Raw genomic sequence first — 21,722 nt, 5'->3', positions numbered from 1 at the left:
CCCCAAAAATTCTAAAATAAGTTGCTAGACGTGAGTAATTTATATATTAATCATCCGCAAAAAGAATTAACTATTTCCAAATAAAAATTGCAGCAGTTCTCGTGAGCGCTAAAGTTTCTGTTTTTTACAGAAAGATTAAAAAGACTTTCCCCAAGTCTTCCCAACGGTTCTACTTGGCACAAACACTAATTAAACAAAAAAACACAACCAAAACAGAGGCTAGATAAATTATTTATTACTAAACAGGAGCAAAAAGCAAGGAATAAAAATAAAATTGGGTTGCCTCCCAACAAGCGCTATCGTTTAACGCCCCTAGCTAGGCATAAAAGCGAAGATAGATCTAGGTATTGCCATCTTTGGTAGGCAATCCATAAGTGGCTCTCATAATAAATTCATAAGGTAATTTAATTTTATTTCTAGGGAAGTGTTCCATGCCTTTCCTTAATGGAAATTGGAATCTAATATTCCCTTCCTTCATATCAATAATTGCACCAATCGTTCTAAGGAAATGTCTACCAAGAATAATAGGACATGAAGGATTGCAATCTATGTCAAGAACAATAAAATCTACGGGCACATAATTCCTATTTGCAATAATAATAACATCATTAATTCTTCCCATAGGTTTCTTAATAGTGGAATCCGCAAGGTGCAAGTTTAAAGAGCAATCATCAAAATCACGGAAACCTAGGAAATCACACAAAGTCTTTGGAATCGTGGAAACACTAGCACCCAAATCACACAAAGCATAGCATTCATGATCTTTAATTTTAATTTTAATTGTAGGTTCTCACTCATCATAAAGTTTTCTAGGGATAGAAACTTCCAACTCAAGTTTTTCTTCATAAGATTGCATCAAAGCATCAATGATATGTTTAGTGAAAGCTTTATTTTGACTATAAGCATGAGGAGAATTTAGCATGGATTGCAACAAGGAAATACAATCTATCAAAGAGAAATTGTCATAATTAAATTCCTTGAAATCCAAAATATTGGGTTCATTAATATTTAAAGTTTTGACTTCTTCAATCCCACTTTTAACAATTTTAGCATCAAGATCTAAAGACTCCGAATTTTTGGAACGCCTTCTAGGTAAAGGTGGATCATATTGAGTCCCATCATTATTAAGATTCATATTGCAAAACAAAGATTTAAGAGGGGGCACATCAATAACTTTTAGATCTTCATCTTTATTATCATGGAAACTAGAAGAACACGCTCTTATAAAAGCAATCTTTCTTAGCATGCATCCTAGCGGTTCTTTCTCTGCACTCATCAATGGAAATTCTCAGGGCTTTCAGAGACTCATTGATATCATGGTTAGGTGGAATATATCTAAGTTTCAAAGAATCAACATCAAGAGAAATTCTATCAATGTTCCTAGCCAACTCACCAATCTTAAGCAATTTTTCTTCAATCAAAGCATTGAAATTCTTTTGCGAAGTAATAAATTATTTAATATTAGATTCAAAATCAGAGGGCATCTTATTATAATTTCCATAAGAATTGTTGTAGGAATTACCATAATTATTAGAGGAATTACTAGGATACGGCCTAGGATTAAAGTTTCCTCTATACGCGTTGTTACCAAAATTATTCCTACCAACAAAATTAACATCCATAGATTCATTATTATTCTTAATCAAAGTAGACAAAGGCATATCATTAGGTCAAAAGAAACACTTTTATTAGCAAATAATTTCATAAGTTCATCCATCTTTCCACTCAAAACATTAATTTCTTCTATCGCATGCACTTTTTTATTAGTAGATCTTTCAGTGTGCCATTGAGAATAATTAACCATAATATTATTTAGGAGTTTAGTAGCTTTTCGTAAAGTGATTTCCATAAAAGTGCCTTCCACGGCCGAATCTAAAAGATTTCTAGAAGCAAAATTCAATCCGGCATAAAAATTTTGTATAATCATCCACAAATTCAAACCATGTGTAGGGCAATTACGTATCATTAATTCCATCCTCTCCCAAGCTTGTGCAACATGTTCATGATCAAGTTGCTTAAAATTCATAATATCGTTTCTAAGAGAGATGATCTTAGCGGGAAGAAAATACTTAGAGATAAAAGCATCTTTGCACTTATTCCAAGAATCAATACTATTTTTAGGCAAAGACGAAAACCAAGCTTAGCACGATCTCTAAGAGAAAAAGGAAATAGCTTCAATTTAACAATATCATTATCCACATCTTTCTTCTTTTGCATATCACACAAATCAATGAAGCTATTTAGATGGGTAGCGACATCTTCACTAGGAAGGCCGGCGAATTGATCTTTCATGACAAGATTCAACAAAGCAGCATTGATTTCACAAGATTCAGTATCGGTAAGAGGAGCAATCAGAGTGCTAAGGAAATCATTATTGTTGGTATTGATAAAGTCACACAATTTAGTATTATCTTGAGCCATCGTGACAAGCAAGCAATCCAACACACGAGCAAACAAGAGACGGGCGAAAAGAGGCAAATAGAGAAAGAGAGGGAGGATGAAGAGAGAGGGCGAATAAAACGGCAAGGGTAAAGTGGGGGAGAGGAAAACGAGAGGCAAATGGCAAATAATGTAATGCGGGAGATAAGGATTTGTGATGGGTACTTGGTGTGTTAACTTTTGCGTAGACCTCCCCGGCAACGGCGCTAGAAATCCTTCTTGCTACCTCTTGAGCACTTGCGTTGGTTTTCCCTTGAAGGGGAAAGGGTGATGCAGCAAAGTAGCGTAAGTATTTCCCTCAATTTTTGAGAACCAAGGTATCAATCCAGTAGGAGGCCACGCACGAGTCCCTCGCACCTACACAAACAAATAAATCCTCGCAACCAACGCGATAAGGGGTTGTCAATCCCTACACGATCACTTACGAGAGTGAGATCTGATAGATATGATAAGATAATATTTTTGGTATTTTTATAATAAAGATGCAAAGTAAAATAAAAGGCAATGAAAATAACTAAGTATTGGAAGCTTAATATGATGGAAAATAGACCCAGGGGCCATAGGTTTCACTAGTGGCTTCTCTCGAGAGCATAAGTATTTACGATGGGTGAACAAATTACTGTTGAGCAGTTGACAGAATTGAGCATAGTTATGAGAATATCTAGGTATGATCATGTATATAGGCATCACGTCCGAGACAAGTAGACCGACTCCTGCCTACATCTACTACTATTACTCCACACATCGACCGCTATCCAGCATGCATCTAGAGTATTAAGTTCATAAGAACAAAGTATCGCTTTAAGCAAGATGACATGATGTAGAGGGATAAACTCATGCAATATGATATAAACCCCATCTTGTTATCCTCGATGGCAACAATACAATATGTGCTTTGCTGCCCCTACTGTCACTAGGTAAGGACACCGCAAGATTGAACCCAAAGCTAAGCACTTCTCCCATTGCAAGAAAGATCAATCTAGTAGGCCAAACCAAACTGATAATTCGAAGAGACTTGCAAAGATAACCAATCATACATAAAAGAATTCAGAGAAGATTCAAATATTGTTCATAGAACTTGATCATAAACCCACAATTCATCGGTCTCAACAAACACACCGCAAAAGAAGATTACATCGAATAGATCTCCACAAGAGAGGGGGAGAACTTTGTATTGAGATCCAAAAAGAGAGAAGAAGCCATCTAGCTAATAAGTATGGACCCGTAGGTCTAAGGTAAACTACTCACACTTCATCGGAAGGGCTATGGTGTTGATGTAGAAGCCCTCCGTGATTGATGCCCCCTCCGGCGGAGCTCCGGAACAGGCCCCAAGACGGGATCTCGTGGATACATAAAGTTACGACGGTGGAATTAGGGTTTTGGCTCCGTATATGGTAGTTTGGGGGTACGTAGGTATATATAGGAGGAAGGAGTACGTCGGTGGAGCAACAGGGGGCCCACGAGGGTGGAGGGCGCGCCTGGGGGGTAGGCGCGCCCCCTACCTCGTGGCCTCCTGGTTGATGTCTTGACGTAGGGTCCAAGTCCTCTAGATCACGTTCACTCCGAAAATCATGTTCCCGAAGGTTTCATTCCGTTTGGACTCCGTTTGATATTCTTTTTCTGCGAAACCCTAAAATAGGCAAAAACAACAACAATTCTGGGCTGGGCCTCCAGTTAATAGGTTAGTCCCAAAAATAATATAAAAGTGTATAATAAAGCCCAATAATGTCCAAAACAGAATATAATATAGGAACAATCAAAAGTTATAGATACGTTGGAGACGTATCAGGCACCAGTGCTACTGATAGCCAAAAAACCCACGCTACTAGTAGCCCTTTTCCTAGTAGTGTCGAAGCCTGTAGAACATAAGAGGAAGAGGTTTGCCCAAGCGCAAGAGAGTGCTATGAAGGATGTGAGCGTGCCTTTGGTGTTATGCAATCTCGATGGGGCATCGTTCGGTATCCTGCTAGAACTTGGAGCACCAAGAAGTTGTGGGAGGTGATGATTGCTTGTGTGATCATGCACAATATGATCGTAGAGGATGAATGCCCGGAACGTATCTACGACGAATGGTTCCAGTCTCAGGGTGACAATGTTGTGCCTGAGCATGGAGGAGCGGCAACATTTGCATAATTTAACCAATTTCATCATCAAATACGTGATTGGAAAACTCACATTCAGCTGCAAAATGGTTTGGTTGAGCATATGTGGGCTCACGTTGGCAACCAATAGATGTATCTTATTTTAAATGTATTTGAGACAACTTAATTTGGCTTGTAAACTATGACATAATTATTTGGCTTGTAAACTATGATATATTTGTTTGGTTGTGAAACTATGTAAGATGTTTGAATTATGTTTGAAAAAAACACGGCAGGCCGGCCGCGAGGGCGAAAATGGGTCCGCGTGTTGGGGGCATGGTCGACCCAAACGCAAAATGGGGGTGGACGACAAGCGGGCGGCCAACCCAAATGGACAAAGCGTGTGTCCGTTTGGGTCAGTGTTGGAGAGTTGGTCTTAGTACATGGAGAAACTGTGGTAGGGTGGTTAAGGGAGGCTATACCATCGTGCTGCCCCATGATCCGCGTAGTTCGGATTGCATGAAACGGTCACTAAAAGTTTCATCCACTCAATGCATCCAATTTTAATCCAATCTTCCTGCGCACACATCTCCTTGCTTTCTCTTGCCTTTGCACTTTTCCCGAGGAAGAACCCGGTTCCTCTGCAAGATACCACTTTGCTTTTGGAGTAGCAGGTTGAGCTGATTTTGCGCATCAAAGATGACGACATGGTTGGGGCAGCCGTCAAGGATGGAACATTGGCCATGCCCTAATGGGGTTATCCACAGAGCTGCTTCTGCGGTTTTTCCTACGCCTGACAGTCTCATTTTTTCAGTCATGTGTTGAAATATTATTCAGCCGCAAGATGTAACCAAAGTTTTGGTTCAGTTCCAGGGGCCAGTTCTTTCGACTTGATTCTGAATAATCAAGGTGTGGAAAGTCATAATTGCAAAAGAACTCATTTTTTCTTACTCATAAATCACCTAGAATCATCCCACAATCACAGTGCATTTTAGAATCGTCAAAAGTTGACGATCGTGGCGATTCTAGCCAGCCCCTCAAAAGAAAACGATTCATTTTATAGCACTACCCCTATTGGAAATCATAGTTACAAACTGAAATGGGCACTACACCACAACACTTGATTGGGGGCAACTAACTGTCGGGAGAAATATCCGACCAAGAGCAAAACAACTGCTGGGAAATTTGTTTCTGCTGGTACAAGCATCTTGAGGCAGGGAAACTGTCGGGAGAACTTGAGCAATGACGGCACATGAACTACCGATACATTGTAGGGCGTATTGTTTGCCGAGACAACTAAACGACGACCCATAATCTTCCGGGGGTCCACTTTGGCGCGAGGCCAAAATATCAGGCCCAAGCATGCGCTAGCGATGAGGGGAAAGCGTGCGATTGACTAAAATTTTGGCCCAAAACAAGACGTGCACGCGCCAGCCCTCCACCAAATAATAGCGCCTCCAGAAAAAGATAATAGCGCTGCCCCCAAATCGACACCCAAATCCTTCATGCCCTCGACCAGACCGCAATTGTCGTTGTCGCCACCCATCGTACCACCGGCCCCACCACCCCACCACCGCCGACCGCCCTCCATCCTTAGATCAGTGTTGTGGTGTAGTGGGCACTCGGCCAGACCGAGCGAGGCCCAACAGAAACGAATCCATAGAGAGGTGATACGTCTCCAACGTATCGATAATTTTTTATTGTTCCATGCTATTATATTATCTATTTTAGATGTTTTATATGCATTAATATGCTATTTTATATTATTTTTGGGACTAACCTATTAACCTAGAGCCCAGTGCCAGTAAGGATGGCAATGGGTCGGGTTTAGATCGGGTTGAACAATATCAAATCCGTATCCATATCGATGAAGATAGTCTTTGACGGCCCATGAAAAAAATCCATGGGTGAAAAATTGTGTCCATGTCCAAATCCGATGGATATCCATACCCACTGGATATCCATTGGGTCCTCTCGAAATATATAAATAAGACATAACACAATATTAACATAAACTCTTACATTCTTCACCTCGTGGCAGGCTAGGCTTCACTTATGGTAAATCAACATCCACTAACAACTTAAGATCATTTAGTATTTTTCTAATAGATGAGAATGATGAGTCATTTAAGAAGGAGGTAAAAATAAGGGAAGGGGTGTTGGAGTATGTTACGGTGGGGATTGTGTAATTTCTTATGCATGTTTTAGATAAAGAAGTGTAAAATTGTTGTGGGGCATATGACCGTGGGGCAGGGATAGCAGATTTCCCCCCATTAAGTCATACTGTCGGGTCGGGTTTGGGGATATCCATGGGTACAAGATTATATCCATGCCCTATCCACGAACAATCGGGGCGGGTTTGGGCGCCGCCCATGGACACAGAAGTATATCCAAACCCTATCCATTTGGGTCGGATATCCATGGATATCCATGTCCATGGATAAAATTGCCATCCTTAAGTGCCAGTTCCTATTTTTTCCTTGTTTTTGAGTTTCACGGAAAAGGAATACCAAACGGAGTCCAAAGCAGCATTACTCTGTCTTTTATGAACTTAATACTCTATATGCATGCTGGGTAGCGGTCGATGTGTGGAGTAATAGTAGTAGATGCAGAATCATTTTGGTCTACTTGACACAGAAGTGATGCCTATATTCATGATCATTGCCTTAGATATCGTCATAACTTTGCGCTTTACTATCAATTTCTCGGCAGTAATTTGTTCACCCACCGTATTATTTGTTATCTTGAGAGAAGCCTCTAGTGAAACCTATGGCCCCCGGGTCTATTTCCCATCATATAAGTTTCTATTTTCCATCATATAAGTTTCCGATCTACAATATTAGTTTCCGATCTACTATTTTTGCAATCTTTTTTCCGATCTATAAATCAAAAATACCAAAAATATTTACTTTACCGTTTATCTATCTCTATCAGATCTCACTTTTGCAAGTAACCGTGAAGGGATTGACAACCCCTTTATCGAGTTGGGTGCAAGTTGTTTGATTGTTTGTGCAGGTATTGATGATTTGTGTGTCGTCTCCTATTGGATTGATACCTTGGTTCTCAAACTGAGGGAAATACTTATCTCTACTTTGCTGCATCATCCTTTCCTCTTCAAGGGAAAAACCAACGCAAGCTTAAGAAGTAGCAGGAAGAATTTCTGGCGCCATTGCCGGGGAGATCTACACCAAGTCAAGACATACCAAGTACTCATCATAAACTCTCATCTCTTGCATTACATTATTCGCCATTCGCCTCTCGTTTTCCTCCCCCCCCCCACTTCTAAAACGAATTTTCAAAAAGATTTGCCTTTTTCTTAGCCCCTCTTGTTTGCTTTTCGTGTGCTTGTGTGTTGGATTGCTTGCTTTGTCACGATGGCTCAAGAGAGTACCAAACTGTGTGACTTTTCCAATACCAATAACAATGATTTTATTAGTACTCTGATTGCTCCCGCCACTAGTGCGGAATCTTATAAAATTAATGCCGCTTTGCTGAATCTTGTCATGAAAGATCAATTTTCCGGCCTTCCTATTGAAGATGTCGCATCCCAACTTCATAGTTTCATTGAGTTATGTGATATGCAAAAGAAAAAAGATGTGGATAATGATATTGTTAAATTGAAGCTATTTCCGTTCTCATTTCGAGATCGTACTAAAACTTGGTTTTCATCTTTGCCTAAAAATAGTATTGATTCATGGAATAAGTGTAAAGATGCTTTTATTTCCAAGTATTTTCCTCCTGCTAAGATCATCTCCCTTAGGAACGATATTATGAATTTTAAGCAACTTAATCATGAACATGTTGCACAATCTTGGGAGAGGATGAAATTGATGATACGAAATTGCCCTACTCATGGTTTGAATTTGTGGATGATTATACAAAAAATTTATGCCGGGTTGAATTTTGCTTCTAGAAATCTTTTAGATTCGGCCGCAGGAGGCACTTTTATGGAAATTACTTTAGGAGAAGCTACTAAACTCCTAGATAATATTATGGTTAATTATTCTCAATGGCATATCGAAAGATCTTCCACTAGTAAAAAAGTGCATCGATTGAAGAGATTAATGTTTTGAGTGGAAAGATGGATGAGCTTATGAAATTATTTGCTAGGAAGAGTGCTTCTATTGATCCTAATGATATTCCTCTGTCTACTTTTATTGAAAATAATAATGAATCTATGGATGTGAATTTTGTTGGTAGGAACAATTTAGGTAATAATGCGTATAGAGGTAATTTTAATCCTAGGCCGTTTCCTAATAATTCCTCTAATAATTATGGTAATTCCTACAACAATTCTTATGGAAATTATAATAAGATGCCCTCTTATTTTGATAATAGTGTTAAAGAATTTATGAGTTCGCAAAAGAATTTCAATGCTTTGATTGAAGAAAAATTGCTTAAGATTGATGATTTGGCTAGGAACGTGGATAGAATTTCTCTTGATGTTGATTCTTTGAAACTTAGATCTATTCCACCCAAGCATGATATTAATGAGTGTCTCAAAGCTATGAGAATTTCCATTGATGAGTGCAAAGAAAGAACCGCTAAGATGCGTGCTACACGAGATTGGTTTGTAAAAATGTGTTCTTCTAGTTTCCATGAAAATAATGATGAAGATTTTAAAGTGATTGATGTGACTCCTATTGAATCTTTGTTTTCCAATATAATCTTGATAAATATGGGACTGGAGATGAGTCACCTTTAGTTAAAAGGTGTCCCAATGATTCGAAGTTTTTAGATCTTGATGCAAAAATTGATAAAAGTGGGATTAGAGAGGTCAAAACTTTAAGTAGCAATGAACCCACTCTTTTGGATTTCAAGGAATTTAATTATGATAATTGTTTTTTAATAGATTGTATTTCCTTGTTGTAATCCATGTTGAATTCTCCTCATGCTTATAATCAAAACAAAGCTTTTACTAAACATATCGTTGATGCTATGATGCAATCTTTTGAAGAAAAGCCTGAATTGGAAGTTTCTGTCCCTAGAAAACTTTATGATGAGTGGGAACCTACTATTAAGATAAAGATTAAGGATTATGAGTGTCATGCTTTGTGTAATTTGGGTGCTAGTGTTTTCACGATTCCAAAAACTTTATGTGATATGCTAGGTTTCCGTGAATTTGATGATTATTCTTTAAATTTGCTGTAACATCCCAAATTTTCAATTTGGATTGTTATACACTAGATCATCATTGCATATCATATTTATTGCATTTTGGCTGATCCTAGAAATTTTTCGCAACTCAAGGACCCTCGGAGAGAGTTGGGGATTTCGTTATTTTCATATTTGAGTTGTCTCAAATTTTGAAAATAGGATCTTTTGATTTTATTTATTTCATCTTCAATTATTTCTATTACAAAAATATGAGAAAAGGAATAAAATGACTTTCCCAAAATAAAGAAATATTGAGGATTTAATAAAAAAATCAAATAATATTTTATTTGGTTTTATTTGCTATTTTATTTGAATTTAGGAAAAAATGTGCGTTTTTCAAAATTGCTTTAGGCCCCAAATAAATGTTCACTTCGTCCGGCTTGATTTTAGAAGTCGGGGAAATTTTATTTCGGAATTTGTGGAGTCCGTTTAGTATTTCTTTCGTTAGTTTTTCTGCGCGGAATTAATTTAAAAAAATTCGAACCGACTCCGGGCCGTACCCGAGCGGGACTCCGCCCGGGGGGCCTTTATAAGTCGCCCGCCCGAGCCGCCGAAGCCCACCAGCGCCTCAGCCCCGCAGCCCGCCCGCGCGCCCCAAACCCTAGCGCCGGGCCGCCGCCGCGCCGCCTCGCCGCCGCCCTGCCACACCGCCCCGCCGCGCCGCCTCGCCGCTGACCCCGCCGTCCCATCGCCCGAGGTAACAGCCGTCGCTGGCGGTTTTCCTCAGAAAACCGCCCGGTTTTTATTTTTTAAAAAAACCACGGTTTTTTAGATCCGTTTTTATTAGAACGGTTTTTTTTACGGTTTAGTTATTTAGCGAGCGTTCGCTCGTTCGTTCGTTTTAACGAACGTGTTCGTCGTTTAGATCCAGTTAACGAATGTTCGTTCGTTAATCTGTTCGTCGTTTTTCTTTTTCTCGGATTTTCCGCGATTATTTCTGATCGTGATTTCTGATCCGATTTTCGTTTTAGTATAACTTCTCGCTCGTTTATCGGAATCAGGCGATTCAAGCGCCTGGAGTTTCGTCTCGAAACCCTCTTTCCGTTTAACCAACTTAAATAAGTTTTTTCTTCTGTAAAAATTGTCTTAGATCCAGAATAGTAAACGAAGCTTGTTTCTTTTGATGTTTGTCTTTCGTTGCTTCGTTTGATTGGATTCTTTTTGCCTACCAGAGTTCTTAAGTTGAACCTTCTGGTTAGATCTCTTATTCGAGTTTTACCTGTGCATTAGATGAGTACTTATTATGTGCTGGTTTGTTTGCGATAGAGTACCCGGAGTGCGCCGCTTGTTACTTCGAATCGCTAGGTTTCCCGGATCATCAGCAAGGCAAGTAACACTTTGATCATACCTCATACTACCCGGTTTTATTGCATTAGATCAATCCTTACACATTGCATGATTAGGATCTAACTAAATTGAGGGTTTGGGAAGTAGTTGAGGTAGTACCTATTACCTGTTTATTATCAAACCTTTGGGAGTTACTTCTACGTTGCTTATTATGCCATGCTATGCTAGTAGACGTGGATTGGGTGAGTGTATCCATGACAGATGTGAGTTGGTTAATTAATGGTTTATTTAAGGTGGCAACTTAAAAACACATCTGGGTGGATTGAGGTACCTGGGTATTCCAGGATTGCCTGTTTTCTTTTGGACCGCCACCTAGATTCAAAGGGATCATGAGATTATTCATGCTAGAAACTTCCGTGTGCAGCCACAAGCTACTATGGGCTCTAGCATAGTTGCCTAACTCATGCGAACTCTTACAGTGGTAGACTAGCAGATGTAGGGGATGTAGGTGGTACGGTCTACCCATTATAAGGTGCTAGCGCTTCTGAAAGACTATGTCTCGACCATCCGTTTCTCAAACACCGTGTAGTGCGAGAAAGCAAACGGAGGCAATCGAGTCTTGTGGGGAAAAGTGCGCAAAGCTCTACAGAGTGTATAAACTAATCATGGTTAGCCGTGTCCCCGGTTATGGACATCTTGAGTATCTAGTACCTAGATTATCATGTGAATCTCAACATGTTACTATAAAATTTAATTTGATGGGTTTGTTTAATGATGATGTTTAATTGGGATTGAGGATGCTATCGACCATTCTCAATGTTTAACAACCACCATGATAGTTAAATAAATTTATTCCTTTGCAGTAGGGAAAACTTAGCTTTTCGCAAAACTGTAACCATAGAGCTTTCCACCAGCCAAATATGCATGTAGACTAGCTGTCTCTTTCCATTACTCTCTATGTGTTACATTGCCAGCATATTCCATGTGCTGACCCGTTTCGGGCTGCAACGTTAATGTTGCAGACTTTTTAGACGACAATTAAGGAGTTTTAGGTCGTGGTTCTATACTCAGTGATGCCGTTGGAGTTGATGGACTCACTTATCTTCCAAGCCTTCCGATGTTATCGTTATTAGATGGCCTTAAGCCATATTTATTGTAATAAGTTCTCTATTGAGACACTCGATGTAATAAGTGTGTGATTGCTACTCTGTTATAAATCCTTCAAGTATTGTGTGGTGTCAGCATTACTGATCCAGGGATGACACCGGAGCACAGAGATTGGACCGTTTGAGGTCTGGTCGCTACAAGATGGTATCAGAGCACACGCTGACTGTAGGACATGACCACTAAGCTAAAGACCTAGATCACTACTCACTCTCTTCTCTTTCTGACTCCTCATCTTTTCTACTCTTTTAGGATGGCGGATGCAAGGAACAAGTTCACGCAACCGGCTGAAGATACACCCTTTGGACGTCACTTGAAGGAAGTCACTAGATATCTGAACATAGGAGTACCAAGCTTCACCGGAACCTACAACGCCACTTTACCTGAAGAAGAGCGCTGGATGATTCAAGTTCAAGTTCCAGGAAGGACATTCATGCCAGTCACTGAGCCCATAGAGTTTTCTTTTGATGCACCAACTTGGAGTCTAGGAAAGAGCATGGCAGCTCACATCGCCATGGGACGCATTGGAGAAGTCTACCGAAATGATCTCAAGGATACTATCTACCAGATTTGTGGGCGCCGAGATGAGCACTGGGAGATGATCAGCACCAGAAAGGATAGATCAATTGCAGCTTTTATCCAGGAGTTAAACCAGCACATTCGACGTCAGGAGAACCAGATGTGCGTTGACATGATAGACCTGAAGAAGGCAAAGACAAGAATCAAGGAACTGGAGGAAGAACTCAAGGCTACACGTGAAGATTATGAAGAGGAAATTGAAGTATTAGTGGAGAAGAATGCCGACCTAACAATGAAGATTGGAATATTTATGGGAGGCCCTACACCAGTAGAAGAAGACGAAGAACCCAAGGAGATTCGCCTGGAAGACTACATCATCATCGGCGACACCGACTCAGATCCAGATGATAGCGATGATGACTATGTTGATGAAGCTGGAGCAGATATCATGGAGTCTGCAACCGAAGAATATTTCTAGTAGACCACCTCATTAGTAGTAGTAGTCCACCATGTAAATATTATAGTCCGAGCACTTTCGCGATAGTTAGATCGATTGTATGCCCTTGTTTGATTGAATGAATGAAGTGAATTGTTTGCTTTTGCCTCATGTGCATATGGGTAGTGTTTTCTCTTTAGACCCCTCTATTCTTAAATCTCATCTTTTCTAAACCCTCAGATGCCTCCGAGGCGTGATCCCGGATTTACCTTTCCACCGGAGCTCACCCAGTTGATCCAGTAGCAGAAAACATTGATGCAGTTGCTAGTCCAGAATCAGAATCAAGGGAACAACAACAACCCACCACCACCACCACCACCTGTTGATCACTTAGCCCGTTTTCTTAGGCTGAATCCGCCGGTGTTTTCCAGTAGCACCGAGCCGATAGTAGCAGATGATTGGCTCCGCAAGATAGCTAGAGAGTTGACCACAGCAGGATGCACGGATGCGGAAAAGGTGAAGTTTGCCGCATATCAGCTTGAAGGACACGCAGCATCATGGTGGGAGAATTTCACAGCCACTTTCCCTGTCGACACTGTCACATGGGACCAGTTTCAGCAGGCTTTTCGAACTGCCCATGTTTCAGCAGGAGCTATGGCCATGAAGAAGCGAGAGTTTCGTAACTTGCGCCAAGGAGGACGAACAGTTGGCCAGTACGTGGAGGACTTTAGTAAGCTAGCACGTTATGCCCCAGATGACGTTGCTACGGACGCAGCTAAGCAGGAGAAATTTCTGGAAGGACTGAATGATGAGTTGAGCATGCAGTTGATGGTAGCAACCTTCAACAACTACCAGGAATTGGTAGATCGTGCTCTCATGATTGAAGGGAAGCAGTAGCAAATTGAGAATCGCAAGAGGAAGTATGCACAAGGAAAGTACAATTCAGGAGCTCAGCAGAAGCCACGATTTACCCTGAGGCCGGGAGGACATTTTCAGCATACTCATGGAGGAGGTAGCTCGCACAATCACAATGGCCCCAAGAATGGTAATGGGAATGGAGGAAGCAACGGCCAGAACTGCACCAACCCATCAACCCCAGCCAAGAAAGACCTGAGCCAAGTCACTTGCTTTAAGTGCCAGAAGATCGGACATTATGCCAATGAATGTCCTGAATCACAGAATGGAAATGGCAATGGAAGCTCTGGGAAGAAGCCGAACCCTTTCAACAGGGGACAGGTGAACCACGTTAACGTGGAGGAGGTTGAAGAGCAGCCGGATGCAGTAATCGGTAAGTTTTTGGTTAAGTCATTTACTGCACTCGTTCTTTTCGATACTGGTGCATCGCATTCATACATATCAAGGGGATTTGTGGATAAGTATAAACTGCCAACCCATGCCCTTAGGTCACCCATGTTAGTAACCTCGCCTGGAGCAGAATATATGGCTAGTCTATGGTGTGATCGGTTACCATTAAGGATTGGTAACTATGTTTTTCCCTCGGACCTAATAGTGTTGGAATCTCAATGATTGGATGTGATATTAGGCATGGATTGGTTATCAAAGTATGAAGGGAATATTGAATGTGCCAGTAAGTCAATTTTGCTTACCACCCCAGAAGGGAGAAGGATCAAGTATGTATCCCGACATGTGCCTAATAGGACTCAGATAAATTGTTTAACCGGAGTTGTGCAGGAGGAAGTACCAGTAGTGAAGGATTTCCCCGAAGTATTTCCAGAAGAGTTGCCAGGCATGCCACCGGATAAAGATATTGAGTTTTTGATTGAGCTTTTGCCAGGCACAGGGCCAATATCAAAGAGACCATATAGGATGCCTGCAAAGGATTTGGTGGAAATTAAGAAGCAAATTAAGGAGTTACTGGATAAAGGATATATTCACCCAAGTTCTTCACCTTGGGGATCGCCAGTACTTCTAGTAGAAAAGAACGATGGATCGTTAAGGATGGTTGTCGATTATCGAGGATTGAATGAAGTAACCATCAAGAACAAGTACCCACTACCGATGATCAATGATTTGTTTGATCGATTGCAAGGAGCTAAGGTATTTTCAAAGATCGATCTGCGATCAGGATACCACCAGTTGAAGATTCGGGAACAGGATATACCCAAGACGGCTTTTACCACCAGGTATGGGCTGTACGAGCATACCATTATGTCATTTGGTCTGACTAACGCACCTGCATATTTTATGAACATGATGAACAAAGTGTTTATGGAGTTCTTGGATAAGTTCTTCATAGTGTTCATTGATGATATCCTGGTTTACTCAAAGAATGAAGAGGAGCATAAGGAATATTTGCGTTTGGTTCTTGGAAAGCTCAGAGAACATCAATTATATGCCAAGTTTAGCAAATGTGAGTTTTGGTTGAAGGAAGTTGGATTTCTCGGACATGTTATATCCGGAGAAGATATAGCAGTAGATCCCACTAAAGTTGATACCATGACCAAGTGGGAAGCACCAACCACCGTGGGAGAGATCCGGAGTTTTCTTGGACTCGCAGGATACTACCGGAGGTTTATTGAGAATTTCTAAAGATTGCGAAGCCTATGACGGAGTTGTTGAAGAAGGATACCAGGTTCATATGGACGGAGGAATGTGAGGCTAGTTTTCAGGAGTTGAAGAAATGTTTGGTCACTTCACCAGTGTTGATTTTTCCAGACCAGACCAAGGATTATGAGGTGTATTGCGACGCTTCACGTCGAGGACTTGGAGCAGTGCTTATGCAGGAAGGGAGAGCTGTTTCATATGCCTCACGACGGCTTAAGCCTCATGAGTTGAATTATGCTACGCATGATTTGGAGTTAGTAGCCATAGTGCATGCACTGAAGACTTGGAGACATTTTCTGATTGGAAACCATTGCGAAGTGTATATGGATCATAAGAGTTTGAAGTATATTTTCACACAGAAGGAGTTGAATCTCAGACAAAGGAGATGGTTGGAGCTCATCAAGGATTATGATATGAGATTGCATTATCACCCTGGAAAGGCTAACGTAGTAGCTGACGCATTGAGACGTAAGAGCCACGTCAACACCTTAATGACGGGAGATTTACCAAGGGAGTTAGCCGAAAATCTTTGAGAGCTATGTTTGGAAATAGTCCCGAGAGGCTATGTAGCGGCATTGGAGATTTAGTCTACATTGATGGATAAAATCAAAGAAGCCCAAAGGACTGACAAGGAGATTGCTTCTATTAAGGAGAAAATTAGCAAAGGAAAAGCTAAGGGATTTCGTGAGGATGAGTATGATACCATATGGTTTGAAGACCGTGTTTATGTGCCAAATGATTCGGAGATCAGGAAGTTAATTTTACAAGAGGCCCATGATTCACCATATTCGATTCACCCAGGAAATACCAAGATGTATTTGGATTTGAAGGATATTTTCTGGTGGACCGGAATGAAGAAGGATATTGCGGAGCTTTCAAAAAAAGAAGGATATTGCGGAGTACGTAGCAGTTTGTGATGTATGTCAGAGAGTGAAGGCAGAGCATCAGAAGCCAGCAGGATTGCTACAACCATTGCCAATACCCAAATGGAAGTGGGATAAGCTAGGCATGGATTTTATTACAGGATTTCCCAGAACACGTTCAGGCTATGACTCAATATGGGTTGTAGTCGATCGTTTGACAAAGGTAGCTCATTTCATTCCAGTGAAGACTACCTATACCAGTGCAAAGTTGGCAAAGGTATACATGACCAGGATCGTATGTCTGCATGGAGTTTCAAGGAGCATTGTATCAGATAGAGGAACCCAGTTTACTTCAAAGTTCTGGAATCAGTTGCATGAGACTTTGGGAACCAGACTAGAGTTTAGCACAGCTTTCCACCCGTAGACAGATGGACAGACTGAGAGAGTCAACCGGATCTTGGAGGATATGCTAAGAGCTTGTGCGCTAGATTACAGATCTAGTTGAGACGACTATTTGCCGTATGCAGAATTCTCTTACAACAACAGCTATCAATCCAGTTTGAAGATGGCCCCTTTCGAAGCCTTCTACGGAAGAAGGTGCAGGACCCCACTGTCCTGGGATGAAGTTGGAGATCGCCAGTTGTTTGGACCGGATCTGATAAAGGAATCTGAACAGAAAGTGAAATTAATTCGCGACAGGCTAAAGGTAGCTCAATCCAGGCAGAAGAGTTATGCAGATTCTAAACGCAAGGAGACAGTTTACGAAGTTGGAGACCGAGTTTATCTTCGAGTATCACCACTTCGAGGAGTTAAGCACTTTGGAGTTAAGGGAAAACTAGCGCCAAGTTTTGTAGGCCCATACAAAGTGTTGGAACGTATGGGAGAAGTAGCCTACAAGTTGGAATTACCCGAAGGACTGTCAGGAGTTCACGACGTGTTTCATGTATCCCAGTTGAAGAAGTGCCACGCAGAAATGGATGACATACCGCTGAGAGATACGGTACCACTGGAAGCAATTCAGTTGGACAGTGATTTGACCTATGAGGAGAAACCAGTTAAGATTCTAGAGTATGCCAGTCGAGTCACCTGCAGCAAGGTTATCAAGTTTTGCAAGGTTCACTGGAGCCACCACACGGAGGATGAAGCCACCTGGGAACGAGAGGAAGAATTGATGAAAGACCACCCTCACCTATTTTCTAGCCAACCCGAATCTCGAGGGCGAGATTCATCTTAAGGGGGGTAGGTTTGTAACATCCCAAATTTTCAATTTGGAATGTTATACACTAGATCATCATTGCATATCATATTTATTGCATTTTGGCTGATCCTAGAAATTTTTCGCAACTCAAGGACCCTCGGAGAGAGTTGGGGATTTCGTTATTTTCATATTTGAGTTGTCTCAAATTTTGAAAATATGATCTTTTGATTTTATTTATTTCATCTTCAATTATTTCTATTACAAAAATATGAGAGAGGGAATAAAATGACTTTCCCAAAATAAAGATATATTGAGGATTTAATAAAAAAATCAAATAAGATTTTATTTGGTTTTATTTGCTATTTTATTTGAATTTAGGAAAAAATGTGTGTTTTTCAAAATTGCATTTAGGCCCCAAATAAATGTTCACTTCGTCCGGCTTGATTTTAGAAGTTGGGGAAATTTTATTTCGGGATTTTTGGAGTCCGTTTAGTATTTCTTTCGTTAGTTTTTCTGCACGGAATTAATTTTAAAAAAATCCGAACCGACTCCGGGCCGTACCCAAGCGGGACTCCGCCCGGGGGGCCTTTATAAGCCGCCCGCCCGAGCCGCTGAAGCCCAACAGCGCCTCAGCCCCGCAGCCCGCCCGCGCGCCCCAAACCCTAGCGTCGCGCCGCCGCCCTGCCGCGCCGCCTCGCCTCCGACCCCGCCGCGCCACCTCGCCGCCGACCCCGCCGCGCCACCTCGCCGCCGACCCCGCCGTCCCGCCGCCCGAGGTAGCCGCCGTCGCCGGCGGGTTTCCTCAGAAAACCGCCCGGTTTTTATTTAAAAAAAACAGATCCGTTTTTTTATTAGAACGGTTTTTTTACGGTTTAGTTATTTAGCGAGCGTTTGCTCGTTCGTTCGTTTTAACGAATGTGTTCGTCATTTAGATCCAGTTAACGAATGTTCGTTCGTTAATCTGTTCGTCGTTTTTCTTTTTCTCGGATTTTCCGCGATTATTTCTGATCGTGATTTCTGATCCGATTTTCGTTTTAGTATAACTTCTCGCTCGTTTATCGGAATCAGGCGATTCAAGCGCCTGGAGTTTCGTCTCGAAACCCTCTTTCCGTTTAACCAACTTAAATAAGTTTTTTCTTCTGTAAAAATTGTCTTAGATCCAGAATAGTAAACGAAGCTTGTTTCTTTTGATGTTTGTCTTTCGTTGCTTCGTTTGATTGGATTCTTTTTGCCTACCAGAGTTCTTAAGTTGAACCTTCTGGTTAGATCTCTTATTCGAGTTTTACCTGTGCATTAGATGAGTACTTATTATGTGCTGGTTTGTTTGCGATAGAGTACCCGGAGTGCGCCGCTTGTTACTTCGAATCGCTAGGTTTCCCGGATCATCAGGAAGGCAAGTAACACTTTGATCATACCTCATACTACCCGGTTTTATTGCATTAGATCAATCCTTACACATTGCATGATTAGGATCTAACTAAATTGAGGGTTTGGGAAGTAGTTGAGGTAGTACCTATTACCTGTTTATTATCAAATCTTTGGGAGTTACTTCTACGTTGCTTATTATGCCATGCTATGCTAGTAGACATGGATTGGGTGAGTGTATCCATGACAGATGTGAGTTGGTTAATTAATGGTTTATTTAAGGTGGCAACTTAAACACACATCTGGGTGGATTGAGGTACCTGGGTATTCCAGGATTGCATGTTTTCTTTTGGACCGCCACCCAGGTTCAAAGGGATCATGAGATTATTCATGCTAGAAACTTCCGTGTGCAGCCACAAACTACTATGGGCTCTAGCATAGGTGACTAAGTCGTGCGAACTCTTACAGTGGTAGACTAGCAGATGTAGGGGATGTAGGTGGTACGGTCTACCCATTGTAAGGTGCTAGTGCTTCTGAAAGACTATGTCTCGGCCATCCGTTTCTCAAACACCGTGTAGTGCGAGAAACCAAACGGAGGCGATCGAGTCTTGTGGGGAAAAGTGTGCAAACCTCTGCAGAGTGTATAAACTAATCATGGTTAGCCGTATCCCCGGTTATGGACATCTTGAGTATCTAGTACCTGTATTATCATGTGAATCTCAACATGTTACTATAAAATTTAATTTGATGGGTTTGTTTAATGATGATGTTTAATTGGGATTGAGGATGTTGTCAACCATTCTCAATGTTTAACAACCACCATGATAGTTAAATAAATTTATTCCTTTGCAGTAGGGAAAAATTAGCTTTTCGCAAAACTATAACCATAGAGCTTTCCACCAGCCAAATATGCATGTAGAATAGCTGTCTCTTTCCATTACTCTCTATGTGTTACATTGCCAGCATATTCCGACCCGTTTCGGGCTGCAACGTTAATGTTGCAGACTTTTCAGACGACAATTAAGGAGTTTTAGGTCATGGTTCTATACTCAGTGATGCCGTTGGAGTTGACGGACTCATTTATCTTCCAAGCCTTCCGCTGTTATCGTTATTAGATGGCCTTAAGCCATATTTATTGTAATAAGTTCTCTATTGAGACACTCGATGTAATAAGTGTGTGATTGCTACTCTGTTATAAATCCTTCAAGTACTGTGTGGTGTCGGCATTACTGATCCAGGGATGACATCGGAGCACAGAGATTGGACCGTTTGAGATCTGGTCGCTACATTTGCATCTTGCGGATTCCACTATTAAGAAACCTATGGGAAGGACTAATGATGTTCTTATTGTTGCAAATAGGAATTATGTGCCCGTATATTTCATTATTCTTGATATAGATTGCAATCTTACATGTCCTATTATTCTTGGTAGACCTTTCCTTAGAACGATTGGTACAATTATTGATATGAAAGAAGGAAACATTAGATTTCAATTTTCGTTAAGGAAGGGCATGGAACACTTTCCAAGAAAGAAAATTAAATTGCCATATGAATCTATTATGAGAGCTACTTATGGATTGCATACCAAAGATGACAATACCTAGATCTATTCGTGTTTTATGCCTAGCTAAGGGTGTTAAACAATAGCGCTTGTTGGGAGGCAACACCATTTTATTTTTGTTTCTTTACTTGTTGCTTTTGTTTTGCAATAAGTAATTCATCTAGCCTCTGATTGGATGTGGTTTTTGTGTTTTAGTTAGTGTTTGTGCCAAGTAAGACTTTTGGGATGGCTTACAGTTGATTTGATCTTGCTGAAAAACAGAAACTTTTGCGCTCAGGAAAACAATTCTCTTTTTTAACAGAAGCAAGATAAAATACTGATTCTTTTGCAGAAGATTAATAAACAAATTGACCAGGCTTTCCTAATTTTTAAGAATTTTTGGAGTTACAGAAGTATTCGAGAGTTACAGATTGCTACAGACTGTTCTGTTTTTGACAGATTCTGTTTTCTATGTTTTGTTTGCTTATTTTGATGATTCTATGGGTAGTATCGGGGGGTATGAACCATGGAAAAGTTGTAATACAATTGATATTACACCAATATAAATAAAGAATGAGTTCACAACAGTATCTAAAGTGGTGATTTATTTTATTATACTAACGGAGCTTATGAGATTTTCTGTTGAGTTTTGTGTTGTGAAGTTTTCAAGTTTTGGGTAAGGATTTGATGGACTATGGAATAAGGAGTGGAAAAAGCCTAAGCTTGAGGATTCCCAAGACACCCCAAGGTAATATTCAAGGACAACCAAGAGCCTAAGCTTGAGGATGCCCCGGAAGGCATCCCCTCTTTCATCTTCGTCTATCAGTAACTTTACTTGAGGCTATATTTTTATTCACCACATGATATGTGTTTTGCTTGGAGCGTCTTGTATGATTTGAGTCTTTGGTTTTTAGTTTGCCACAACCATCCTTGCTGTACACACCTTTTGAGAGGGACACGCATTAATCGTGATTTATTAGAATACTCTATGTGCTTCACTTATATCTTTTGAGCTAGGCAATTTTGCTCTAGTGCTTCAGTTATATCTTTTTAGAGCACGGTGGTGGTTTTATTTTATAGAAAATATTGAACTCTCATGCTTCACTTA

The sequence above is a fragment of the Triticum urartu genome, chromosome 1A (assembly GCF_056163025.1).
Source record: "Triticum urartu cultivar PI428250 chromosome 1A, HENAU_Tu73, whole genome shotgun sequence".
NCBI classification, from domain to species: Eukaryota; Viridiplantae; Streptophyta; class Magnoliopsida; order Poales; family Poaceae; genus Triticum; species Triticum urartu.
The sequence above is the reverse complement of the archived record's forward strand: the minus strand, read 5'-3'. Positions refer to the sequence as shown.